Here is a 26,238-nt window from a genome sequence, read left to right on the forward strand (position 1 = left end):
TGAAGGGCTGTCTCTCCAAGCATGCAGGTGACCCAGCAAAGTGCTGGGGTCTGGGACTGAGTCCTGGGCTTCAAGGTCAGGAGCCTGAGCGGCAGTCCTGGTTCTGCTTCCGGCGCAGGGGACCTCACTGTGCCCGGTGGCCCTGTCTGTGACTGGGGGGCCCCAGCCAGTGCCGTGGTGAGGAATCAGGAACAACGTACAGGAGGTTCAGCCCAGTTCCTGGGGAGTCAAAGCCCGGTCCAGGGCAGTGCGGGGTCCCAGGCGACCTGCTCTCCCGGCACTCCCACCGACTCCCCCTCCCCGAACGACTGTCCCTCTGTTGGGTCCTTCAGGAGACTGCAACGTGGCCTCTCTGCGACCTTCTTTACCCCTGGAGGTCGCTGGGCCAGGGACAGAGGTGGGGAAACAGGTTTACTGAGGTTTGCTCAATGGTTTGAAGCCACACAGCCAGGCAGGCAGGGTCCTGTGCTGCAGGTGAGGGGGAAGCGAGGGGCCCCAGGAATGGGGGCCACAGGAGAGGTGAGGAGGAGGTTAGAGCAGGAGAGGAGGCCCAAGCAGTGGTCTTGCTGTGGTGGGAGGAGCAGACTTGTCCCCAGGAAAGTGGACAGAGGGACCTGCCAGACCAGAAGGGCTCTTCCATGCCAGCCCAGCCCTGACGTTGACCTCATGCAGGGTCCGACTACAGGGAATTTGCGGCTTGACAATAAACACTGGGGGAGGCGCTACGAGGCGGGGTGGGGCCGCCCCCGGGCAGGACGCAGGAGGGGCTGGGTGAGCCCCCGGGGTTTAGCCTGGCCCAGGCCTGGTGAGCAGTCAGGAGCGAGGCAGGTGAGCATGGGTTGGGCCTGGGGAGACGAGAGAAAGAAGGACCAAAGGAGCGAGGAAGGAACGGAGCAAAGGAAGGAGAAGGGGGAGGAGGAAAAGGAAAAAGTAGAAAGCAAGGAGTGAAAGAGGCCAGGAAGGAAGGAAGATGCTGGGAAGAATGAACAGCAGGAGGAACGAGCAGCGAGAGATTGCTAAAGAAACATTAAGAGAAGCACAAAGAGGGAGAGAGCGCGCGCGAGGAGAAGAGATTGCGAAAGGAAAAACGAGAGGAGGTGCGGAGGGGGGGGAGGGGGGGAGAGAGAGAGAGAGAGGCCGCCGCGGGCGCAGGAGAGAGGGGGAGCACGGCGCGGCGGCGGGGCCGGCCGGCTGGGAGCCGCGAGCTCGGAGAGGGGGCAGCAGAGAGGGCGCGAGCGAGCGACCAGCGGCAAAGAGTGAAGTGGCGGCGGCGAGCGCAGGGCCCGGCGAGCATGAACGCGGCGGCGGCGGGCGCGGCGCGGGGCGCGGGGCCGGCGGGCGGGCAGGCGGCGCCGGCCGCCCAGTAGCCGCGGGCGGGCGGGCGAAGGGGTATGCGGCCGGCGGCCGGACCACCAGCCGGAGCCCCAGCCCGAGCCGGAGCCCCGGCGCCGCTCCGCGCCCCACCAGCCTAGGAGCGGGAGCCTTCCCGGCGCCGGCCCGGAGCCCCCGAGTCCCCGCAGCCCCCGGAGTCCGGACAACTGTTGCGGCAGAGGCGGCACGGCGGGGGCGTGGGCGGCCCCGGGCCCCAGCAGGCGGCTCAGCCCGGCAGGCGCGGCTGCCGGCTGCGGAGCGAGGAGCGAGGCGGCGGGCACGAGGTGAGCCGCGCCCCAGGAGGGCTGGGCGGGGGCTACGCGGGGCGGGGGCGCGCGGGGCTGGGGTCCTAGCGCTTCGGCAAAGGGGACGGGGGGCGGAGCTCCTGGCGGAGGAGGGTCCGGGAGAGTTGGGGGCGGCGTCTTTTGCGCCCTGGCTTCTGAGAAGGGGTGCGGAATCCCGGGGCGGGAGGGGTGGGCGCACTTGGGGAGGCCGCTTAGGTGCGTCGGAGGTCTGGGGTGCTTTGAAAAGGGGCCGGGGACACCCATGGGGAGAAGCTGGGGGCAGGAGCCGTGTCGGACAGACGGTGCCATGGCGTTGGGGTCCGCGCCAGGGCTCGCAGAGGTCGAGGTCGCTGAACCCTGGAGAGGACCGGGCCCGGGCTGGAGGAGCAGTCCCGGGGCGCAGTGTGCCGGGACGCCGCTGCTGGGGCCGGAATCCGCGTCCAAGGCGGGACCCGAGTCGGAGGACCGAGTCAGAGAGCGAAGCGAGCTGGGAGACCCGTGCGCGCCGGGAGCCGGGAGCGCACCGGACAGGGATCCGGAGCCACGCTGGAGACCCGACCGGTCCCGGGGGTCTCAGCTGGGTGGCGCGGGCGACCAGGAAGGTCCTTCCAAGTGCGGGCTCCTCGCTCCCCGCCCGCCGAGTGGTCCCAGCGGAGCCGCCGCCGTCTCCCGGGGCCGACTCAATATTGATCCCGCGCCTGGGGCCGGGTGGCCCGGAGGCGGCCTCCGAAGCTCGTTAGCGCCAGCGGTGGCCATGGCAACGAGACCCCAAGCGTCTTCAGGTTATATTATAATTATTATTATCATTATTAGTATTAGTATTTGTTACTTAGCCAGAGGAAACAAGAAAGGAGGGAGAGAGCCAGCGCGTCCTGGTGGCTCCAACCTCTGTCTTTGCAAAGAGCCGGTGCTGCGGGCTCCTGGGGTGGGGGGGGTCGGGTTCTCAGTGCGGCTGCCCCGCGGCACCCCTGGGGCGGTGGGGCCGGGCCGGGGCGTTACGTAATACGCTGTGGGAGTGCGTCTGTAAGCCTCCGTTCTGCTCGCCGCTCTCGGCCTCTCTGATCTCCCGGCTTAGGGATGGCTCGTGCCCAGGGAAGCCCAGACAGGGATGTGAAGAGCCGCCAGTGCCTCCTGTCCCCGGGCTGCGTGACCTTGAGCAAGGAGCTTGACCTCTCTGAGCCTCTGTTTCCTTACCCGTAAAGTAGCATGGGAGCCATTCCCACCTCGGAAGAGTGCTGTGAGGTCACCCTGAGGAAGCCCTGTAGGGCCCATGCGCTGGCTGGGTGACCCCAGGCTGCTGCCGGTCCTTCCCTGGGCCTCAGTTTCCATGGGTTAGAGGGAGGCCCTCGACCCCCCGCATGACTAAGACGTCCTCAGGCACTGGTGCGACTCTCACTTGGTGGGGGCTGACATCCTGTGCAGCCAGCCAGCGGGGCTCGGTTCGGACCCGGCCTGGGTGGGCCCTCGGTCCTTCCTCGTTCCTGCACCCGCCTGAGGGTCCGAGTGCGGGCAGGAAGCAGGAAGCCCAGCAGACACCCTGGGGCCTCTTCACCTCTGGGCGGGCAGTGCGGTTTGGTTGGCCACGTCATTCAACACCAGAGTCAGGGTAACCTGTGCGTCCTGAGGTCGGCCCAGGACAATCCAGGGTTGTCCAGAATTGGGGGGTACCTCCCCCACTGTCCCCAGGCTGTGTGACTGCTCAGGATAGACCGCTCTCTGTAAGCAGTGCATCTCTACAGAGAGGCTCTTGGCGGACCCTGTCCTGGCTGGGGGTGGAGTATGGGGCAAGAGGTGGCCAGAAAGTTCCATGCTGCCAGGCAGCGCTGCCCCTGCCGGCTCAGGCTGAGTCCAGGTGGGGGTTCTGCCCATCCTTTAAGGTCACCAGCACCCCGAGCTCCTCCTGGCCCTGTCTCAGGTCTCAGGCATTCGGGAGGAATTGCACTGCCTTCCAGGGATAGTGAAGGGAAGCTGTCTGGCTTGGAGCTGTGTGTGTGTTGGAGTGGATGCATGTGTGAGAATGTGTGTGGTGTGTGAGTGTGTGTGTGTCCCACTCCCTCGCTCCCAGGCCCCCTGGCCAGGATCTTACCAGGGAAGCTGGACTGGACGGCAGCAGGGGCAGGGCCCTGCTGCTCAGACCTTCCTGAGTGAGGGAGAAAGGGACTGAGGCTGCCCCAGGGACATCGGGGACCTCTGAGAGCCACTCCCTTGGCTATCCACTGTCCGTCCGTCCATCCATCCATTCCTTCATTCTCCTTTATCCATTTTAGCTCTGCCTTGGGCAGCTCTTGAGAAAAGTGCCCCCAGTGGGGTTGGAGCTATGCCTGGGGAAAGCCGACACGGCGGCAGAATGCTGCCCCAGAGAGCCTGAGGTCAGGTCGGCGGGGAGCCTGGTCCAGAGGCAGAAGGGAGGGGGAGGGGGTGTGTGGCAGGGGTGGGGCTGCTGGCCTAAGGAGCAGCTGGAGTCGAGCCAGGACAGGGAGCCGGAGCCTCCACCACCCTGCCTGGGGGGGCGAGGACAGTCTGGTTGGAGCTTGGAGGCTTACACCACCTGTGGGTGGGAGCTCGTGGGTGGGGTGGGCAGAGGGTGGGGTAGTTTGGATGCAAGGAGTCAGTTTCCACATCTAGGATAAGCCACAGCCAGGCTAGCCTCTCCTCCCTCCCGGCTGTGCTGTGGGGGGGAGGCAGCAAGTGCACACAGACCTGGGTGCTTTGTCGTCTGAGTCTGTTAGTCAGGTCCTTGACACTTGCCCCAGGCTGCACCTGCGAGGCCATAGGATTGCACCTGCCAGTGCCAGCTCGCCGTGCCCCTGTGTGCCAGGCGCGGTGTCTCATGGACCCTCAGCGTGTCTCATGGATCACGCTGCCCCTGGAAGCTGGTGATCACTGATTCTGTTGTGCACGTGAGAAAATGGGCTCAGAGAGGTTACAAGAACCCAGCTGGGGCCCACTCCTAACCACTGCACCACACCACCCGGAGCCCGGTCCACGCCTGATGGCGGTCACGGTGGCTCTTTGGACACAGGGCAGTGAACCACGGCAGGTCAGGATCTCCGGGTCTCACATGCTGGTTATCGTCCTGTTTGTCGACTCTGGACGGACCCAGGGCGTAGCCCCTCTTACACTCAGAGGAAAGATACCACCTCTGCTCTGAGGGAGGCTCCGCCTCTGTCAGCTTGGCCTCTGCGACTTCAGCTTCTCCCCAGCCGAGTCCACAGAGAGTTGTGCCAACTTTAGAAGGAACCAAGAACCCCACCCCCAGAGAGGCTTTTCCCAGCCTAGCTGCTCTTCCTAGCAGTTACCGAAACGGTAGTCAGCCCCTAAGAGCAGCGGGGCCTGCTGCCGAAACACTCTTCCAGGAGGTGGGGTCCCAGAGTGAGCACCAGCCGGGTCACTGAGGCCCTGCCCCCACTGGGCCGTGCCCCTCACTGCTGCCACTGCTGCCACCAGCCATCTCTGCCTGGCTCAGACCTGGCAGGGAGGAAGTCCCCTCTCCTCCCTCCCTCCCTCCCTCCTTCCTTCCTCTTGCGCTGGCTCATGGCCCTCTTCTCCCTGTGCAAACCCCTGGGGGAGACAAAGACAAAGGAGACCCTACGGCCCCTCAGGCCTGTCCCCAGGGAGCTCCTTGCCTAGACACGACCAGGACTTGGATGTGTTTGGTGTCCGACCTGGCCCTGGCCCTGGCCCTGGCCCTGTCAGTGTCCTGCCTCCCACTCTGGACAAGCCCCTCCCTCTGAGCAGGTTGGACACTTGGGGTGGCTCCCCTGGGCCTCCTGACTCCTCCACTCGCTGGTGAAGAACTTGTCCTTGGGGCCCGGGCTGTCCCGTTCAGAGGGTGGGGACTGAGAGTCGCAGTGGGGAAGGCGCTGGTAGGGGCTTTGGCACGGGAGTCCCCACTCTGTGTCGCTTATAGTTGTGGGGGGAGGCAAACACAGGGACCCCGGGGAGTGGGCGGCCATGTGCTGCGCTGTGGTGGAGGGAAGCCGGGAGTGGCTGCTGCACGGCCTATGGGGGGGCTTGGGGCTCATCCTCTTCGTGTATACAGAGGGGGGCACTGAGGCCCAGAGCACGCTGGTGACATGCTCAAGGTCACGGTGAATGGGGCGCCTTGGAAGGCCAAAGATGTTCACGGACAGGAGGCAAACCTCAGGCTGCAGCCTAGGGTTGGGGGAGGGGTGCAAACACTCTTTGGAAGATGGAATTTTCACTGAAGGCACCGAGGCTCTCCCTCCAGAAACGAGCCTTCAGAATCTCCCCCTGGTTGGCCATCCAAGTGGAAAAGCAGAAGCCAGAGGACATGCAAATGCCTCCCCACCCGCATTTCCCACGTCAGACGCGAATGGAGCGCTCCCGTGCGCGTCCTTGACGGCCCGCCTCCTTGGCTCCCTCCTGGGGCGCGCCCTCCCCTCGCAGCGCACGTGTCTGTGAGCACAGCCACCTCCACAGAGGCACGCAAACTCGCCTTCCAGAAATTAAGAAATAATGCGCGAGTTTCTCAAATTACACCCATTTAACACTGAATTAAGTTCTGGAAGCTCTAAAAGCCCTGGGAGGAAAAAAATTGTGGGTTTTTTGGTTCACACTTCCCTGGAAAGTGAGGCAAACCGTGATCTTCCGAAACCCAGCTACACGATCTGGTTCTGCTGAGCCGGCGGCCGCAGAGCTGTGCCCGGGAAGACGGGGCTCTGGCTCCGCTGGGCTGTGAGATTTGTGTTGGGAAATTGGGCTGGGAAAGTTTGTCCCCTGTGCCAGATCCCCAGCTCCTGGTCATGTAATGGGCTCAAAATAAAGTGTCGCTTTCTTAGACGTTGGCACAAATTAAAAAAACAAATTTCCTCCATGCTCCAGCACAAGTGTTTCCTCCCTGCCTCCCTGGGCGGGTTACAGAAGCCACGGAGATTTGCTTTCACTTTGGGCCCCTTCCATCCGTCGGGAGAATCTTCTGTGTGCAGCTGGGTCTGCAGAGCCCTGGGAAATGCATCTAGCTTTCCTCCGTATTCCCAGAACACCCACCCTGTGCCAGACCCAGTGCTGGGTCCTGGAGACGAGAGATGGTTAAAATAGGACTCCCCCCCCAGCCCGGTGAGGTGTGCGGTATGCTTTTTACAGGCAGGAGAACAGAAGGAAACCAGGCGTCTGTGAGGCCCTGGCCTGCCTTAGTGGTCAGGGAGGGCTTTCTGGAGGAGGCGACTTTTGGCTTGGGTCCTGAAGGGTGGATAGGAGGGTGCCAGGCAGAAGGGGCAGAGGACACTTCAAGAACGGGAGCAGCCTGAGGAAAGGTTTGAAGCGGGTTGCAGACAGGCACACCTCCCAGGGGTGTCTTCGGATTTTATTGTTTGCAGTTTTCTTTCTTACAGAGCCCTTTCCTATCCATCAGCAACCCGAGGGGAAAGCAAGGTGGCCAGGGTTGTTGCCAGCTGGGGCTCAGGGCTGGGGGTCACGTGCTGAGCAAGGTGGCCTTAGGGTGGGGGGCAAGCGTGGTACGCCATTATATGGAAATTCTAGAAAATCCAAGAACCACAGGCGCTGATGCCAAGCCAACAACGTTCCCGCTCTCTCGCCATCTGAGCCGCGTTCCTCCTCCTCGGGTGTGGGCTCTGCGCCTCCGGTCTGCACCCGGGAAGTGGGGGGATGGAGCCTCTCTCTGCCCATTTGCGGGAACCCCAGCGTCGTTCCCGTGTTGTTCAGCCTTCAGCTAAGGGAGAGTCCAGCCCGACCCCTCCTGGGCTTGCTTTGGAGAGCCTTTGTTGTTTAGATTTTGCAAGGGCGGGGATGGCGTCATCTGGGTGCAACTGTGGAGCATCTGATCCCAGGGACCAAGAGGCCTCTGGGGAATGAGCAGAGCCTCTGAGCCGAGGCCCTTCGTCAGGGCAACCGGCAGAGCTGCAGGCGGGCTCCTGGCGCCAGTCCCCGGAGGGCAACCTGGAATCTCCGAGGCCGTACCCCGGGCTGCACCCTGGAAACGCTCCCCTGTGCTCATTCCTGACTCCGAGACCCTGGGCAAGTCACGTAACTTCGGAGCCTCAGTTTCCTCAACTGTAAAACGGGTTGTTGTGCGGACCCGCTAAGGTGCATTTGCTGAAGGTGCTCGTTAGCACCCAGTGTGCACTCCGAGCCGCGGCGGCGACGCGCAGTCTCCCTTCAGCACTGCTGCTGGGAACTTCCTGCTGACGCGTCCACATCGCTCCTGGCCCTCAGGGAAAGGGCCAGGCAGGAACGAACCGGACCCTCCCGAACCCCTGGAGAGCGGACTGTTGGTTGTTGACCGAGCGAGGAGACAAAGCTAGTGAGCCATCAGGCCTCGCGGGGGCTGCCCAGCAGGGCACAGTCGCCCAGTGCCCCTTACATCCCCTCTCGGAGCCTCCGTGTCTGCTCCAAAATGGGGGTAGCACTCACCTCACAGGGGTCTTGTGAGAGTTAAATGAGTTGTTTGAGGAAGGTGCTTGGTGCAGGGACGGGCACGTCGCATGTGCTCAGTAAATGTTACTGGTACGATGATCACCACCATGACATTGAAAGCACACACCCAGGGGACCTGGGAGCGGAGGGGCTTCTCTCTGTCCTTGAAGGATGGAGGCTGCCTTGTGCCTGACTTGGCTCTGCAGCTGGCAGCCAGCCTGGGTGTCTTTGGACATGTCTGTGAATGACGGGGTGGACGGATGGGTGGGTAGCTGGGTGGATGAATGAATGAATATATGGGTAGATGGATACATGGGTACATGGATACATGTCTGGATGGATGAATGTAGGGGTGGGTGGGTAGATGGTTTGATGGATGGATGGTGGATGATGGATGCATGGTTAGGTTGTTTGATGCATGGATGGTTGGTTGGGTGGTGGGTGGATGGATGAATGGGTGGGTAGGTGGATGGGGGGCGGATGAGGGAGGGTGGATGATGGATGGATGGTGCGTGGGTAGGTAGTTTGAAGCACGGATGGATGGGTGGATGAGTGAGTGAAAGATGGCTGTGAAGGAGTATCGAGAGTCTAAGGTCAGGCGGCGCAGGAATAGAACAAAGGGCTGGGGCGGAGGCTTCACTTTGGGGGCTGTGAGCAATGAGGTAGAATGAGTCTTGTTGCCAGATATGATCTGTCTTCTCTGAAGGAACATTTGTTGTCCCCATTTAACAGGACTGGAGATGGTGGCCCAAGCCTAGGGGCCCAGGCCACTTCGTGTCCGTGGTGGTTCGGTTCTGGAGCTGGACAGAGCTGTGGCTTCCACTTCCATGTGTCCCTGAACCACGGGTCTCTCCGTAACACGGGGACAGCGCTGTCTCCCTCTGGGGCCGTCGTTTAGTGCCAGGCAGACGCCTTTGAGTGTCCTTTGTAATTTGTAAATCTGCAGTAGTCTCCCCCTCGCCCCGAATTTCACTTCCCGTGGTCTCTGTTCCTGCAGTCAGCCACAGTCCGAGATATTACATGGAAAATTCCAGAATAAGCAATTTATGAGTTTTAACTTGTGTGCCTTCTGTGTAGTGTGGTGAGATCTCGGACCGTCCTGTTCCGTGCCACCCAGACCGGGATTGTCCCGCCGTACGGCGTGTGCCCGCCACAGATGCTCCCTGCCTGTGAGTCACACAGCCGCCGCCCCTGGTGTTGGATGGGCTGCAGGGGCATCGTGGTGCGTGCGTCCAAGGTGCCTCATTTTACTGTCATCACTGCTCCGTGCTGTTGCACTTGGTGGTGTTCCTGTCTCACTGAGCCTGATCTGTAAGTGAACTTCACCATGGGTGTGTCTGTACAGGAAAAGCGTAGCATAGACAGGGCTCTGTACCAGCTGCAGTCTCAGGCATGCACCGGGGATCTTGGAATGTGTCCCCTGAGGGTAAGGGGGTACGGCTGTACTGTGACAGTCAGAGGAGGTGTTTGGGTTCCCTAGGGAGGGTGACGGCTGCACAGGTTTTTGGATGGCGTGGGGCCGGCCAGCCTGTGGACTGTCTGATTCTGGCCTGGGGGCCGAGGCGAGGGGTCAGGGAAGGGTGGGAAGGAGGGACCACCAATCGGTGGGTGGGATCAGGCCCTTGGGGAGCCACAGAGCAGCCCCAGGGATGGGAGCTGTGTGTCCAAGCCCCCCAGGGGCCCTGATCTGCTGGGGAGCCCCCCCACCCCTGTCCTCACTGAAGCCCTGTCCCAGGTGCTGGCAAACACACCTGGCCCGCTGCCCAGAGCATTCTGTGAGCAGGGACAGGTTCCATTTCCTTCCAAGGTTGGAGAAGGGACGTGACTTCTCCATGGCACCCAGCTGCTAGACAGCAGAGCCAGGACCTGGGTCCCGTTCCTGGGGACAGGGCCCCCATCTGTGCCTGCCCCTCACTGCTATGCAGCCTCGCCCAGCCCCTCCACACTCTCTGCCTCCATTCTGTCCTCTGTGAAATGGGGTCCCCAGCATCTGGGCCAGGGGTCCTGAGGCAGTGTCCCGGAGCAGAGCCCTCCACACACTTCCCCCTCATCTGTCAGCATCCCTGTCACTTAAATTCCTTTTACTTGGGGGCCTAGGAGGAGCCAGGGAGGAGCAGCACTGGGGTAGCCCCTGCGACACCTGGGCCCAGAGGTCAAGGGCAGCAGGGTCTTGTACCTTCAAAGTCTGGGTTCTCTGCTGCTCCTCGGGAGGGGCCCAGTGTCAGACGAGTGGGTGAGCCACCTGGGGGGTGCAGGTCACGTGGTCACTCACTCCCAAAATGGCTCCCAAGGCCTGCATCAGCAGGCCTGCAGTCTGCAGGAAGACTGGGCACAGCGCCCTTGGTGCCCGAGCTGGGAGTTCTGCGGGAAGGACTCTGCCAGTGTGGGTTACAACACAGGACGGGGAGCCATTCTGCCTGGGGCGAAGGGGTGGAGCTTTAGGGTGGCCTTCTGGGGGGCGGCACCCCAGGAGGTGGAAGCGGAGAGGAGCAAGGATGGGGGGCAGTGAGGCAGAGGGGGCAGTGCACATGGGGCCTGGAGGAAGGATCGAGGGCGAGCCCCCAGCCCCTGGCTGTCCCGAGGCTTTTGTGGAAAGCTGAGCAGGTGAGGCATGGGAGTTGGCACGGGACTGACCCCTGAGGACTCCGGGACGTGAAGGCATTTGCACTACTCTGTGGACCAAGGATGGCGGGTGTGTGGCGTGAGGGCCATGTCTGGCCATTGCTGGGCCTGGGGCAGACGCCACCAGCCGATCCATCATAGCCCAGGCGGCCGGGCAGCCCTCAGCAGTTGGTCCTACAGGGCCCGGGATGACACCGGTTTACCCGCCTCTGTGGTCGACAGGGACCATGGCAATCCTTCCTGGTCGTCGAGGGGGTGTGGCTCAGCCCTGCAAGCAGAGCGCTTTCCTGGTAGGAGGGGAAGGCTGGCTGCAGCCTCTAACTCCACTCAGACCGCAGGTTCCCAAGCGCCCCCCCCCCCCAGACAGCAAAGCCTTCTCTTCCAGAGAAGTCCTGGGGGGGGGTGTGCGTGAGTACTGCCTGGGACCCCCGCCCCAGCCCCCCGTGAGCCCCTGTCTGTCTCCTGCCAGTCCCCAGGGCAGCCCAGGTGTTCGACTGGAGCCTGGCCAGAAAGCAGAGTCACTGAGGGAGGGCCAGGGCCTGGCAGAATTCTGAGAAAACCTAGGGAAAGAAGAGGGGACTCTTCTCCTGAAATTCAAACAATTGGACAATCTGTTCTGGATCGATTTAGAAGCACTGAAGTGAAAGAAGGAAAAAAAAACAGAAAATACAGTGTGAAAGCTATTTTCTCTCTCTCGCAGCTGGGAAGAGGGATGAGCTGGCGTTTATTTTCGGACTGTCCAAGGCTGTGGCCGGGGCCTCGCGCCCCTCCGCCACTGCCCCAATGCACTCGGTGCTGCACCCCCGGCGCCCCCTCCTGCACACCCAGTGCTGGGCTGGCAGCGGGGCCTCAAAGGGGAATCTGCCTACAGGGGCCTCCGTCCTGGGTCGTGGACGTAGCCAAGGTAGCCGCCCTAGGGAGGCCTCTCCCGGGCAGATGGGGGGTGGGGGCGCCGGGGGTGCAGCACTGTCCCTCCCTCCAGACCACGGCACCTCCATGCCAAGGACAGGTGTGTTCGTCTAGCTCGTGCCCTTGGGGTCTAGGGTTGGGACTGGCCTGTACTGGGTTGGCCAAGTGTCCGTTACTTTTTTTCCATTCAATGGCTCTCTTATCACTTACTTGTCTTTAACTTCATTTGAAGCAATTTTGTTAGATTGTGTTGTGGCAGCTGGCCTGTCAGCGTGCATTTAAAAACACCAAAATTGGTGCATTTTTCTGTAGCCATTTTAATATTGAAGACGGAAAAAATATGCAACATTTTCTGCATATTATGCTTTATTGTTTCAAGAAAGGTAAAAATGCAACTGAATCGCAAAAGTGAAGATTTGTGTAGTGTGTGGAGAAGGCGCGGTGCCTGATCCAACCTGTCAGAAGTGCTTTGGGAAGTTTCTTGCCACTATCGACATTTTGGCCAAATACCTCTTTGCTGTGGGGCTGTCTGAGGCATTGGAAGGTGGTTTAGCAGCAGCCCTGGCCTCTACCTGCTAGAAGCCAATAGTGGGAGACAGCTGACATTCTCCGAATATCCCAGTCAATAAAGTTACTGGTAAAAATGAAAAAGGAGTCGTTTAGTGTATAGGAAAACACTAACCGGGTTCTCGCGCCAGCCTGCTGGTAGACGCTCGGGGCAAGTTTCCTGCCAGAATGGTGGGTGAGAGGCAGGGCGGAGGGGCGGTTGGGGGCAGGAAGGAAACTGGGGCTTTGAACGAAGCAACTGTTCGGGGTCACGCATCTGTTAGTGGAGGTGGGGCTGGGGGCAGATCTGCCACCCCAAGACTGGGTGTGCCCCCCTGCGCCTGTCCCTGGGGCCTGGAGCATGCCCAAGATGTGTAGGGGCCTGAGCGCCAGGCACCCTGCTCATCCCGGGCGCAGACCAGCCCGCTGCTCCTGACACAACGCCCACGTTCAGTTCTTCGTGACCCGGCCAAATGCTGGTGGTTTTGAAAGAAGCATGTTCAGTGTGAGGACAGACCAGTACCGGGGAAGGGTGGGGGTGCAGACCCCCGCCTCCTAGCCTTCCACCCTCTGACCTGTCCCCAGGGGGAAGGGCAGCACTGTGCTGATGTGAGTTCTCCTGTCTGGAGGAGTTTGGGGCGAGAGCTCAATTTGCCAGACCCCCTGAGTGTGGGGGAGGGGGTCCATCTGCAGGACCCCCTGAGTATAGGGGAGCGGTAGGAAAGCAGGCCAGCTGATGGCAAAGAAACCAAAGAAACGTCTCTTTTTTTCGCCCTGGGTGGGTACTGGGAGAGAGGGAGCTTCCCGCTGCATGGTTTCGGAAAGCGGCACCCCCCTCCCATCCGCCTTCCTCCCCTAATGACCAAAGCCAAGAACCCTGAGGCCCAGGAGGACCCTGGACTTGGAGCACAGACCAGCTTGGGCCCCAGTCCCAGGAGCTCAGCAGCTGTGTGGCGGTGGGCAGGTGACACACCCCTCTGAGCGCTGACTCCGATCAGTGGCCCTTCTGTTTTAGAAAACGGAAGGAGACAGTGCTTGTCAGCGGCCCAGCTCAGGGCTGGACGCTCAGGCGGTCCTCACGTCAGGCCTCCCTCCCCGTCTCTCCAGGGGGGCAGGCCCATTGCTCTGTACGGTTTGGGTTCTGCCCCTGCGGGCCGGAGCCTGGGCCCCGTGGAGGGCAGGGCCAGGTGTGGCCGGCGAGGCATCGTGCAGGGAGCCCTGCAGCAAGAACCGAGAGGCCCAGGTGCCGGTGTGCGAGCTGTGTGACCCCCCGCAGCCTCTCCGAGCCTGTGTCCTCCTCTGAGGACCATGTCTCGGGGGCACTGCAGCCCCCCTGAGAAGGCTGCAGTGGTGCTAAGCAAACTGAGCCGCCAGAGGGGGTGGGAGGGAGAGGGAAGCCCTGTGTGCTGGCCACCCATCGACCGCCCAGCACGGTTTCCCGGAGATTGGGTTTCCTGGAGATTGTCTCACCTCATCTTCGCAGCACTCATGTGAGGCTGGGGTCTGCCCCCCACACTACAGTGAGAGTCCTAGAGAGGCTGTGTCACAGGCCAGGGTCCCAGGGCCACTCTGTCCCGCCCCAGTCCAGCCTGCCCTCTCAGTCCTCTGTCCAGCCCAGAGGTGGCCCTGCACCAGGCCCGGGTCTGGCCCCTGCCTCCTCGTGGAATCCGCCCTCCGCACCCCGGTTCTGACGAGGCCATCAGGCAGCAGGGCTCTTCGCGGATGCTGGCCTTACCTCCGCCCCCCGGGAAACGGTGAGCCCACATTCCCCGCAGCGGCACACTAACCAGGCCTCCGTAATTCTGTTCACCTAGATGGCAGCCTACGCTGGGACGTCCAGCTGTTTCTCCCCGTCATAAATGAGGTAAATTTTCCCAAAGCAGGAAGCCTGATACAGGGGGCTGGGGAGGCGCGTTCAGCACCCCCGGCGCCAGGCTCTGCCCCGGTGACCGGGTGGCAGTCAGTGGGCCTCCCTGGCTGGGCTGCGGACTGTGTTGTGACCCGTCTCTCTGCTCCCTCATGTGTCTGGGCCAGGAGGGCTCAAGCGTCTGGGCCTGGGGAGGGGGGCGGGCAGGCAGGGACTCTGTCGGCTCCATGGACACAGACAAACACCTTCGTTGGGTCTCCTCTGACGGGCAACAATGGAAGTTGGAGTAGACAGCTGCGGCTGGCTGTGCTGGGGAGGGGCCCCCAGGCTGGGCGAGGGTAGCAGACAGGGAGATAGCAGTGCCCGTGACGTGGCTGACGCCAGAGCCCAGGCCCTAGCTTGGCAGCCTCCTCGGGCCGAGGGCTGGGCCTCCCTCGGGTTTCCTGGACGGGAGCAAGGACTCAGAGAGTGTTTCTGCAGGGGTGTGTGGGATGGGGGTCTCCCTGTCTCCTGGACTCACTGCCCCCCACTCCTGACGGGAAGCTGACTCCTCACTCATGGGCAGGGCCCATGGGGAGAGACAGCAAAGCCAAATGGGGGACCACAGACTGGGAATGGCAGAGGTGTTCAGTCTGGGGTGCAGCAAGTTTGGGGTGCTGTGGGCCCCAGAAGTGGGATGAGCAGGTTGAGGCCGTGGTCTGTTCAGGCCTGAGCCCTGCAGGCTGGTGGGGGTAAGCACAGGTTTGCGGGTGCTCAGGAGATGGCCCGGGGCCACTGCTTGCCCCCTTTGGAAGTGTCCCATTTCCCTTTCTGTCCGGCCATGGCCACCAGCGAGCCCTGTTGAATGCGGAGTGCCTGGGTCACGGCGGGTCCCTGTGGCTGCCCAGCAGGGCGGCTGACACATTTGGGAGGTACGTCTGGAGCTGGCCCGGCCCTGGGCAGTCGCTGACCCGCCTCCCACTCAGCAGCTTTGGTGCCAATTATGGAAAGTGTGGGCGGAGGCTCCTGAACCCCCAGAAGTGGAGCTGGGTCGAGGGGCGGCGCGCCGTGGGGTTTAGAGGGGCCAGGCTGGAGTGGGGAGCAGGCAGGTGCCGCCCCTGTGGTCCCAGCTGCAGCGCTGTTGGTGTGAGTTTGAAGCTGATTGGCCTAAAGGCAGCTTCGCTTAATCACAACTGACAACGGGCTCTCTCACCGAAGCAAACGGCCTTCTCTTCTCCTGCCACGGTTTGTTATCACTCGCTGGGCTGCCCCTCCCCCAGCTCCTCAACCGCCCAGCCCCCCTAATCACACCAGGAGGAACCCACAGGCCTGTTAGCTGCCTGGGAATCCTGTTGCCTGCCTCCCGTGGGGGCCCAGCCCAGGGCTCTCACGCCTGCAGGTGCCCAGGGGTGGGCCGGCACTGGCCTCTGACTCTGTAGGTGGGTGGCCCCAGACGGAAGACCGTGCCTAGGATGCACTGGGGAGCACTCGGGTGCCCTGCACCTGGGGAGCCAGGGCTCCCACACAAGGGTTTGAGGACTGGGGCTGCCTGGTTGAGTTAATAAAGTTTTACTGGGACACGGCCTCAGCCGTGGTTCAGCATTGTCTCCGCCACTGTCTCCCTGTAACGGCGAAGCTGAGTCGCTGCACAGGGCCTGGTGACCTGCCAGCTGGCCGACACCTGCTGCCTGGCCCTTCACAGGGAGTCTCCTGACCTCTGGTCAGGTGCTGCGGCTCTGGAACTGAGCGAGACACAGAACCCCCCAGAGGGCGGGGAAAGGCGCAGAGCTCGTGCCCCGCAGCCTGGCTGTGATCCAGCGGGTCCAAGGGGCCCGAGAGCCTGTGTCTCTAACCAGCTCCCAGCAGGGGTTTGGGGTCACACTGCCGGCCGTCAGTCCAGGCTCCCCCATGACTGTCTCCACCCTTCGCATCCCACTCTGAGCACCGTCCCCGTCAGACAGAAGAGGGAACCGAGGGTCTGGCAGGTGCCCTGGTATCCCAAGGCCCTGAGCTGATAGGCTCTGAGTCTTCCCCACCACAGCGGCACTCTGGCCCAGCCACCTCACCCCAGGGTGCAACATATTCCGCATACGCCATGCTTTGGGTGTGACACCCTAGGGTGCCACTCACCCCAGCTGGGTTGCCTGGCTCGGTCTGCTCCGGGTCGGGGCTCCACATCGGGACCTGCTGTTAGTGGTGGTGACACCTCACACGCGCTGCAGAATGCCTCGTCCTCACAGGGTTGGGGAGGTCAGGGTGTCAAGGGCACGGCCAAGAGCACCCGGCATCCAGCAGGCTGGCCCCTCCCCTCCCGGGTACCTGCAGAGCAGCTGGCAGTTGTGGTGTGTCCTGTTAGCAACCTCAGTTGGGGACTGTCACCTCCCTCGGGTAGAGACCCATCCTGTCACCCCTGAATTACCTGACACCCCTGTGAATGGTCAAAGGCAACCTGTCCCCACACACTCTTCCCCGCCCTCACCTTCCCCCGACCTGGGAGGGGCCGGGGGTGGGGCTGAACACCCACTTGAGCAGCCGGGCCGCCGCCCAGGCTGGGGAGAGGCGGCTGTGGGGTGGGGCTCTGTGCCTGGGCGACACCAGCTCCACCTGCTCAGGTCAAATCACCATTGTAGGAGGATATTTTGTGACAGATGTCCCAAATTAACAGATGAGGAAACTGGGGCAAAAGGACTGGGTGTCTGGGATCCTCCAGGCAGAGGCTGGGGGTCTGCTTGGAGCCAAGTCCTTACTGGAATTCGACCATCCCAACCCCTGCGATAAGCCTCCTCGAACCCAGCACCCAGCATGAGGGCCCCAACAAGGGTCTGTGTGCCCCGCCCCTGCTGCCCCTGGAGGACCCGGCCCTGGGGGTGTGTTCCCATCTACCCATCTGGGTCGTCTCCGGGGGTTTTCTCTTACAAACAGTGCGTCTGAGAATGTTCTCGGACCTGGTCAGCCCCGGTGCCAACGGGCCAGCAGGGCCCCCGAAGCCCAGGAGGGGGCTGGTGCCACATCGCACAGTGACTGAGTGCCCCTGTGCGTGCATGGCTGCTGGGACGTCTCCCCTGGACTCCCTGACCTTGCTGTGGGGCTGACCGAGTAAAAGCGTAGCCGCGCTGTCACCTGTCCCAGGTGCTCGGGGTGTGGCTCACTTTTGAAGAGCAGCTTAAAAACAGGGAGGCGGCCAGGATCAGAGAGGTGAAGGCACTTGCCCAGGGCCACAAAGCTGAGAAGAGGCAGAGCGGGGACAGGAGCCGGAGCGGCCAGGCCTCAGGCCCGGGGCCCTTGCTTCCGGCCTGTGCAGGCCAGAGGCAGGAGGGGACGCCCTTGCGCCACGTGACGCGTTGTCCGGTGTTGATGCACTGAGTGTGCCCATCCCGCCCTTTGTCTCTCTGGGTCCCTCTGCTGGGGCACCTGGCCCTTCCCTGGGGAGTCCACCGCCAGACCCCTGCCCTGGGATCGGGCATAGTCCCACCGCCGACTGGCTGCTGGGCGACCTGGGACAAGTCACTTCCTTTCTGCCTCAGGTTCCTCATCGGCCTGGGCAAGGGGTACCCAGGCCGGGCAATGCAGAGCGCTGGCGTCTTCACGGGATGAGGAAGGACGTCTTCCCCGGCCCCGCTCAGGACAGGCAGGTTCTCGGCCATGGGGAGGAGGGGGAGGGAGCTGGCCTCCTTTGCAGCCTGGCTTTAAATGCCACCCGTGGTGCTGGCCACGACACAAATGCTCCTGCGGTCTCCTTCAAGCTTGTTCCCAGCTCAGCCACCCTGCCCTGTGACCACTGCCTCCAACGCCGCACACTTCCCACCTCCCCGCCCCCCACCCCCCGCTTTTGGCCTGGCTGTGCCATCCTGTGGGCACACCCGGTTGGCTGGGCAGAGGGCAGGGGGACGGACCCTGGGCCCCCCCTGGGGTCACAGCTATGTGAGCTGGACCAGCACCCCCTCCCCTCCCCCACCACAGCAGGGCCCAGGAATGTCCAGAAGTGCCTGGTGCAGTGGGAGCTCAAATGGCTCATCAGTCCTGAGTCACTCTCTTGTCTCTGTCCTTGTCCTTTGCTCTGCCTCCCACCCCTTTCTCACTGAGAGGCCAGCACCCAAGCTCGGGAATCGTGGGGTGGTCAGGGGCCAGGAGTGCCCCCCAAGCCTCACCTGCTGCTGCGGCCATGTCTCCCAGGGCACTGGCCCCTCCCCAGCTCCGTCCACCCTCGGCCTGTGCACAAGCTGGGCTCCCAGTGGGCATGCTCTCCTCCAGGCCCACACACACCTGGCTGGGATAAGGCCCGCTCACCTGTCAGCTCAGCTTCCTCTGGGCACCCCGCCCAGACCAGGATGCCTGCGTCACGGCATGTGGGTGTCTGGTTGACTTCATGAGGGTGGATGGCCTCTTTGGCCCACCACAGAGCCTGAAGTCTGCAGCCCACCGTCAGTGTGGAATGAATGAATGAGTGAGGGAGCAGATGCCTCCCTCACCTCCTAGGCCCTGCCAGCACCCCTGCAAGGTGGGGGTATTATCCCCGTGTGCAGGTGGGAAACAGGCTCGGTGCTCGCCCTCATGAAGGTCCAGGGCCCAGCTACTCCCAGGGAGAGGCTGGAACAGAGGCCCGAGAGCTGGAAGGGACTGGTCCCTGCCCCCGCCTCCCTACCCCCCGCCCCCGGCCTGGCAGGCCTTCCTTCTGTGAGTCTGCCTCTCCTCTCTCCACCGCCACTTTCATTGCTTCATTCTTTGTGTGGTGTTTTCGTGTCTCTCGAGTGGGAAAAAGTGCCACTGGGGTCTCCAGGGTTGTCTCACCCCCCTGCTGCAGCCCCATAACTCAGGAGGCCAGAGCGAGGTGGAGGGGGCCGAGCTGCGGCCCGGGATGGTTCCGGCTGAGCCCTGGCCCTTCACCTGGAGGAAGCGGGCAGGTGTGGGAGCCGGTGGCCCCGTGGCCTGGGGCAGGGCGCAGGGCTCCCATTGCCCAGGGCCTCAGCAGGAAGGGGACCTGCAGTGAAGCCTCCTTCAGCTGGGTGCCCTCGGGCAGACCAGCCCGCTCCCTGGGCCTCAGTTTCCTCACTGGTGAAGTGGGGAGGGCTTGGGGAGGGCAGAGCTGGCCCAGGGAGAGGGCTCAAGAACGGGAGCCTCACAAAGAAGCTGAGGTTGAACTTGACCCAGAGCCCAGCCTGCAGGCAGGGCAGGTGGGGGTGTTGCTGAAGGAAGAAGATGCCGTGGTGACCTGCGCATCGTCCCAGCCCAGACACGCCCCCCACTGCTCTGGGCAGAGCAGGCTTCTCCCTGCCACCCTGACCCTACAGGGGCCCCTCAGAGCGAGGGTCTTCCTGCCCACCTGACCTGGGGCACGGGGGCCCAGGGCTTCAGATCCAGGACTCTGAGCCCTCCCACCACCCGGAGGTGGCGTTTCTTGGCTAAAGCAAGGGCTCCCACCACGACGCTGGTGCCCAGGGTCATTCCTGGTGGTGGCAGTGAAATGTGGGAGTTTGACCAAGACCTCGGCCGGGGTCTGAGCATGCACTCTCCGCAGCACCTCGAACCCGGCCCGCCGGCTGGTGAGGTGCCGGTGGAGCGCCTACTCTTTGGGCAGCAAACGCTTCTTCCGCACCTACTATGTGCCCAGCATGGCGGGGGCCACAGAGGGACTGTCGCCCCCTTGCGGAGTGTGTTCCAGACGGGGGTGGTCAGCAGCAGGTGGGGCGGGAGGCCCAGGCACAGCAAGAAAGGGACGCCTGGACGGGCAGGTGTGGCGTTCAAACCACCCGGCGCACGGGGGCCTCTCAGGTCGTCAGCAGTGGTCAGCTCCAGAGAAGAGTCGCTCGCGGGGCGCCGGTTCCATGTGCCGATGTCCCCGCCAGCACTTCTGGTCCTTTCCATCCCCCTTCAGTCCCCCAGCGAGGTGGGGGCCCAGTGCCCATGGTACAGGTGAGGAAACTGAGGCTAGGGCGTGACGTGCCCAGATGGGCCAGCTAGTAAGCAGCAGATGGACACCAGGCCAGGCACCCGCTTGGTCTAAGGCCCTGCCGTCCCTGTCCAGAAAGGATCTGTCGTTGTGAACAAAGGGCTCTGCATGTTTCATTTTGCACCGGCCCCTGCAAATTATGTCGCCCAGTCCCAGTCCTTGTCCAGGTCACAGCCCAGTAAGGGGATAGGCGCTGCCCGGAGAGGCCCCGTGCCGCTGTCTGGGGTCACAGGAAAGGTGGACGGCAGTGAGCGCGGGGGGCAGTGAGCACACACAGCAGGGCCTCCAGCCGCGTGCAGGGGTCAGGGAAGGCCACTTGGAGGACTCAGGTCTGGGAGTTGTGTCTGAACCTGCCAGGTGGAGGGAAGGCACAGCATGGTGGGGCGGGGGAGCGCATGGGGAGGGGCTGGAGCATGGCCAGGGTGGCTAGCACCCTGGCCCGAGTCTGGTTTGCACCCCGATGCCCCGTGGGAGGCCCTCGGGGGGATTTAACCGAGGGCTGATGGAATGGGATCTGCCTTTTGAAAGCTTCAGGTGGGTTGCAAGGGACAAGGGCAGTTCAGGGAGACCCCGCAGACCTGGGAGATTCGGGGAGCGGGAAGTGGAGGAGATAGGAGGGGCAGATTCAGCCTGCAGAGCACAGTGAGGTTTCGGGGGGAGATTTCACAACAGCAGAGTGGATGCTGTCCGGGAAACGGATGGGCAGATGAGGCCTGCCCCACCAGCGAAGGGCCCCGGGAAGCTCTTCTGGGGAGCTTGCTGGAGGTTAAACCTCACCACAGACAGCTTGTGCACTAACGCATGTGCACATGTGAACGCTCGTCTGTCGGTGTAGGCAGGGCACGCGCTTGAATGCTGGCTCTGCCCCCCTCCCTCCACCTGCACCTTGGGAAGGTGATAGTGCGGCCTGGGGTGTGGCGAGGGGGGAGGGGGCTCTGCGCAGGGGGGGCACCCCACAGCCATTGCTGCTGCCTGCCCATTGTTAGTTGCAGACCTGTCTGTTGGGCACCTGCTGCCCTTGGGCACCTTATTGAGGCCACGAAGGGCCCTGCTTTTGCTCCGTTACTAATTCACGGCACTCACACTGCTCCAATGAGAGAAAGGCGGGGACTGCCCAGGCAGGAGAGGGAGGGGAAGGCGTCCGGAGCTCGGGCTCCATAGAGCAGGTCCCCGAGGGCTGGGCTGGGCTGGAGGAGCGGGGAGAGTGAGCAGCGACATCAGGGGGTGCTCAGGAATGAGCATGGACTTGAACTCGGAACCACCCGGACTCCTCAGGAGGCAGGCCGTGGTCAGAAAGTGGGCCCCGAGGACAGCCTAGTTCCTGGACTGGCGGGCGAGGCCTGGGCGGAGGCACACAGCATGCACCACGGGCACCGTGGGGCTCCTGCTGGACGCCGGCCCCTCCCAAGCGCTCAGACGCACCGCTTCATTCAGTTGTCACAGGGATTAGATACTATTCCTGTTCCCATTTTAGCCAAGAACACTGAGGAGACTTGTCCCAGGTCACATGGGATATGGTTACAAATTGTGGAGCCAGGACTTGGCCCCGGGAGGTGTGGCCCAAGCCCAAGGGCCTGACCTACAGGCAGTGCCGCCCTTGACTTGGTCCAGGACAGAGGTGATGCGCTTGGCCACGCCCAGGAGGGGGTGTGGTGGGGTCAGAGGGGGTGGGCCCCCTGATGCGAGAGTCTCCCAGCGTTGGGTCAGGGGCCAGCTGTCAGGCCTGGGGTGTCCATGGCCGCCCCTTCCCGCACACCCACAGGCCCCGCCTCTGCCGCCGTCCCTCCCCTGCCTAGCCCGCCGCACTGACCAAAACAGACTTGTTGTTCCCTCTGGGATTTAATTCATCTTCCCCTGCTGTTTATCTTTGCATGCCCTCTTTCTTCTCCTCTCTGGCCTCACCAAATTCGGTGTTTAAAAATAATCCTCAAATCTGGGAACTGCAGTCCCCAGCTGACCCCGGGGGCAGACCGCAGAGATGCTTGCCTGGCTCGTGACTGTGGATCAGTCCGCATCCCCCTCGTCGGAATGTTCTTACAGCTATTTGAGCTTATTGTTGGCCACGAGTGGCCATCCTGGGCAGTTTACCAATTTTCAAAGAAATGGAACCTGGATGGTAAATCGAATCTGCCTGTGGTGCATATGCTGTCTGGTGGGCGTCCGGGGCCCCGCAGACCCCTCTGGGCCGGGAGGGAGAGTAAGTTTGAAGTCTGGGTTGGCCTCCTGTCTGAGCCGCCCAGTGGCTGAGCGACCTTGGGCAAGTCACTTCACCTCTCTGAGCCTCAGTTTCCCTCTTCACGAGATGGGGGTTTGGTGATCCACCTCACTGGCTGATGGGAATTTCCTGAAGTCCCATGGTGAAAAGCCGGAGCCCAACACCTGGGATGAGCTCAGCCAGCGAAAGCCAGACCCGAGCGGAGGCCCCTGAGGCTGCAGCACCCAGCAGCAACGCCTGGCGGGGTAGTGGCGAGGTGGGGTGCGCACCCTTCCCGCCCACATGCCTGTTGCTGTTGGAGCAGCTTCCTGCAGATGTCCCCTTGGGTGTCCCAGCAGGGAGTATTGGGATGACATGCCCTCCTCACCCGAGCTCAAAGTCCCGGAGCCCAGGTGCCCCTCTGCCAACCCGAGGAGGGTTGAGGTGTTGGCTTTGGCCTTGTGAATGTCAGCGCTCTTGATAGTGATCCCTGAGGCCGGCCCTGTCCTGGAGACCGAGCCGCACGGTTCCTGATCAGACAGGGAAGGGGCACTGGCTCCCAGGCTTCCCTGCCCTGGTGCTCGAAAGGTAATCTTACGTAACTTCCCAGGGGGTGGATTTTTCTACCCCGCCAGATTCGGCCTTCGGTTCTGGCACAGGAGCTGCCCTGGGAGCCTGGGCAGGTAGGACAGGCCCCTCCCCAACCCAGAGGGTCCGCACCCTGACCTTGGCCAGGCAGCCCTAGGAGAGGCCAAGGAGACAGAGCAGACCACGAGGAGTGCGCCAGTGGGCAGGGGACAGATGCAGCCACAGAGTGTCATGGCGGGGCATACCGGCAGTGAGCAGGACCCGGACACCCACAGGCAGGGTAACCCTCACCACAGGCCCCAGGCCACTGTTCAGTTCCCCCAGACCGTCCCAAGGGCCCAGGGCCTGTGTCCCCGGCTGGGATTCTCACCCATCTCTGTGGGACTTCAGAGTCCTAGCTCTGTGACTACTGTCCCCAGCTGGCAAGGCCCTGGTCTGGGACCCTCCTGGGCTGATGGAGTAGGGCATGGGGGCCAATCACTCCAGGTATTACTGGTGGGCATCCCCACCCAGTGCCCCTGACGGCAGGGACCCCCATCCTCCCAGTCCCTAGAGCCCAACTCAGACCCCTTTCAACAGTCAGCAGTCAGTGAGTAGGTGCTGAAAAAGTCAATGAATGAACACACGAATTAATGCATTACTGTGAGAGACGGAGTCTGATAGCTCTCAGTGAAGAGACCAACTTCTTCCAGCTGATGAAATGGAGGCAGGCTTCCTGGAGGAGGTGGCGTTGGAGCAGCTTCTAAAGGGATGCAGGACATAGACACACAGGAATGAGGGGAGGATGCCCAAGTGTGAGTGACAGCTTCCCCCCATGTATGCAGGGCTTTGTGGGAGCAGCAGGGGAGTGCGCTGGGCAGAGGTGGACCCCTTCCTCCTGGCATTCATTGGACCGACCCGCCAGCTCTCAGCCTTGAGCCTCAGTTCCAAAGGTGGGGCAGCCCCACCTGCAGGGGCCAGAAGGGCCTGGAGTCTGGGGACTCATCTCTGCCCCCAGTGGGCGTGGCTCCCCATCTGTGGGGTAGGGCCTCGTGGCAGGTGCCCTCTCAGAGGGCCTGGCCTCCTCCACGCCTCCCCGCCGGTTTCCAGGGCTGATCCCTAGGCTCCCCAGCAGAAGTCCCTTCCTAAGCACTTTGAAATGCTTTAATCTCCTCCATCCTCACCAGAGGGCCCCGGGGGAGGCAGGGAGGACACCCCGGCTCAGAGCAATTAAGCAGCACATAGCCGGTGGGGCAGCGCAGGCTCAGGGTGGGAGGGAGAGACGGGAGGGCCCTTCCCCAGGGGCCCACAGGGGCACTAGAGGCAAGCACCGTGCCGAGGCACGTCAGCTTTATCCTCGGGACTTGCCACCCCGTTTCTAAAAAATCCTGGCTCCAACGTCCAAAGAAGGGCTCCTGCTACCCGCATGCCTCTACGCAGCCCAGGCACCGGTGAGGAGACCGAGGACCCGAGACCTGGGCCGGCCGGGCCAGATCCCGACCTTCCTGAGACTGGCCCAGAGTCTGGCCCTGCCTCCTCGCGGCGGAGTCCCCAGAGCCCAGGCTGCCCCCGTGCCTTCCTGCCCTGCCAGCCACGGAGCAGGAGGCAGCCCAGCCTCGGGCCTGGCTGGCGTTCCTGCATTCTCCCTGACCAGGCTGCCAGCTTTGAGAGTGAGGACAGGTCAACTTATTGGTGGCCCCTGGTGCCGAGCCCCAGGCCGGGCCAGTTCCCTGGGACAGAGTGGGCAGTCAGAGGGGTCGCTCTTGTGGGCTGCGTGTGGGCCCCCTCCCTCCCCTCTTCCAGAGCGTGTTCTCCGGCAGCAAGTTGCACTGTGTGTGCACACCTCTGGGGCCGCCCCCGGGGGCTGGACAGGAGCCTGCTGTGCAGATGCGGCACGGCACGGCCAGGAGGCCCACAGGGCCTTCACCGAGGTGGACCTGGCTCTCCCCATGTCCCCGGCCCCAGTCACATCCTGCTCCCAGCTGAGCCAGTGAGAACAGTCCACCCTCCAGGGGCTGCGGGAACGGAGTGCCCCAGGCTGGGGGCTCCCCGACAAATGCTCCCCCCACCAGGAGGCCAGAGTCTGAGGCCAGGGGTCTGCAGGGCCTCCTCCTTGTGGGGGCTCTGGGGGAGACTAGTTTCCCCTAGTTTCTGGGGGTTTTCTGGCAGTCCTTGGGGTTCCCTGGCTTGTAAGCTCCTCACCCCATCTCTGCGTCCCCCTTCCCACGGCTTCTCCGCAGGTGCACCTCTGTGTCCGTGTTTCCTCTTTGTAAGGACATGGGTCATGTTGGGTCAGGGCCCACCCTCCTCCAGTGTGACCTCATCTCAGCCAATCCCATTTTCACCAGCCCCCCTTCCCAGTAAAGGCCGGTTCTAAATTACTGGGGTTAGGACTGCAATGTGAATTTTGGGGGAACAAAATTCATACACCATAGTGGGGTGTCATCAGGGCCTGGCACATAGTAGGTGCTCAGCAAATTCATCCTGTCTCCCTTCCCACACTGGCTTCCCAGTGCCCCCACCTCAGGACCTTTGCTCTGGGTGCCCCCCAGGCTGCAGCCCCTCCCCAGGAGCCACCCTGCTGCTCTGTTGGCACTCAAGTCTGCTCAGCGGAGACCTCCGCCGTGAGGCCGCCCAGAGGGCCCGTGTTAGCAGCCTGCACCCCCACCCCACGCACGCACCTCGCTTTATCTCCCCTCCCAGCTCCCTGGACTGTGATACGCACACACACGTGGCCACCTGAGCCTCTTTTCAGCGCAGGGCTCGGCGGCACCAGGTGCACTCACGCGGGTGGACGACATTCTCATCTCCCCAAACCGAGACTGTCCCCCTTAACCACGAACTCCCCATCCCCCGACCCCAGCCCCTGGCGACCCCCATGCCACCGTCTGTCTGTGAGTGGGACCCCTCCGGGACCCCATAGGAGTGGCGTCCGGCAGCATCAGCGCTTGAATGACTGGCTTTGTCCGCTCGGCGCGACACCCTCGGGTTCCCCCATGTTGCAGCTGGAGTCAGTTTCCTGCCTCTCGAAGGCGGACTGTTGTTCCCGTGGCCCGGTCGGGCCTGTTTCGGCCTCTCTGTTCGTCCGTCTGCGGACGCTGGCTGTTCCCACCTGTCGGCCGGCGCCCGTGAGCTGCGCGGCTGCCCGTGGGGCGGGCTGGCGACTGCACGAGTCCCCGCGGCCTGTGCGCCAGGCCGGCTCCCCAGGGGCCTTGGCGTTTTAAATGTCCATCTGTTTGTGGGTTGTGACTGGCGTGCCCGCCGGGGGAGGCACGGTTTCTATTTAGTTCTGCTTGTGTCTGTTCAGTTCACCACGGGGTCCCCGATGCCTGGAAGGTGGCCGGCCCGATGCACATGGCGGTGAAGTTAAGAGAAATCAGGGCTTGTGCACAGCCGGGCGACGGGGGCGGCGGGGTGGGGGGTGCCCCCCAAGCAGTCTCCTCTCCGAGGCTGCCCTCGGTTATCTCCACCACCTGCGCCCCGCGTCCACTGATGAAGTCTCATTTTGCCGAGAAAAGAAGAGGAGGTGACAGTTGACTAGTGGGGGAAGGTCGTG

At 62.8% G+C, this 26,238-nt stretch overlaps 1 protein-coding gene across 2 annotated transcripts in view; it reads left to right on the forward strand.

Annotated features, from left to right (window-relative positions):
• The first annotated feature begins 1,411 nt into the window (after nt 1–1,411).
• Nucleotides 1,412–26,238, forward strand: part of SHISAL1 (shisa like 1) — a 58,318-nt gene continuing 33,491 nt past the window's right edge. The window contains exon 1 of one of the 2 annotated variants that reach the window (XM_037049772.1): nt 1,412–1,655. The gene's annotated coding sequence lies outside the window, so the exon portion shown is untranslated. The remainder of the gene's footprint in view (nt 1,656–26,238) is intronic. The other variant, XM_037049762.1, reaches the window with a different exon arrangement.

This window comes from Sturnira hondurensis, unplaced genomic scaffold, assembly GCF_014824575.4.
Source record: "Sturnira hondurensis isolate 20B ecotype Veracruz unplaced genomic scaffold, ASM1482457v3 Scaffold0000780, whole genome shotgun sequence".
Taxonomy (NCBI): Eukaryota; Metazoa; Chordata; class Mammalia; order Chiroptera; family Phyllostomidae; genus Sturnira; species Sturnira hondurensis.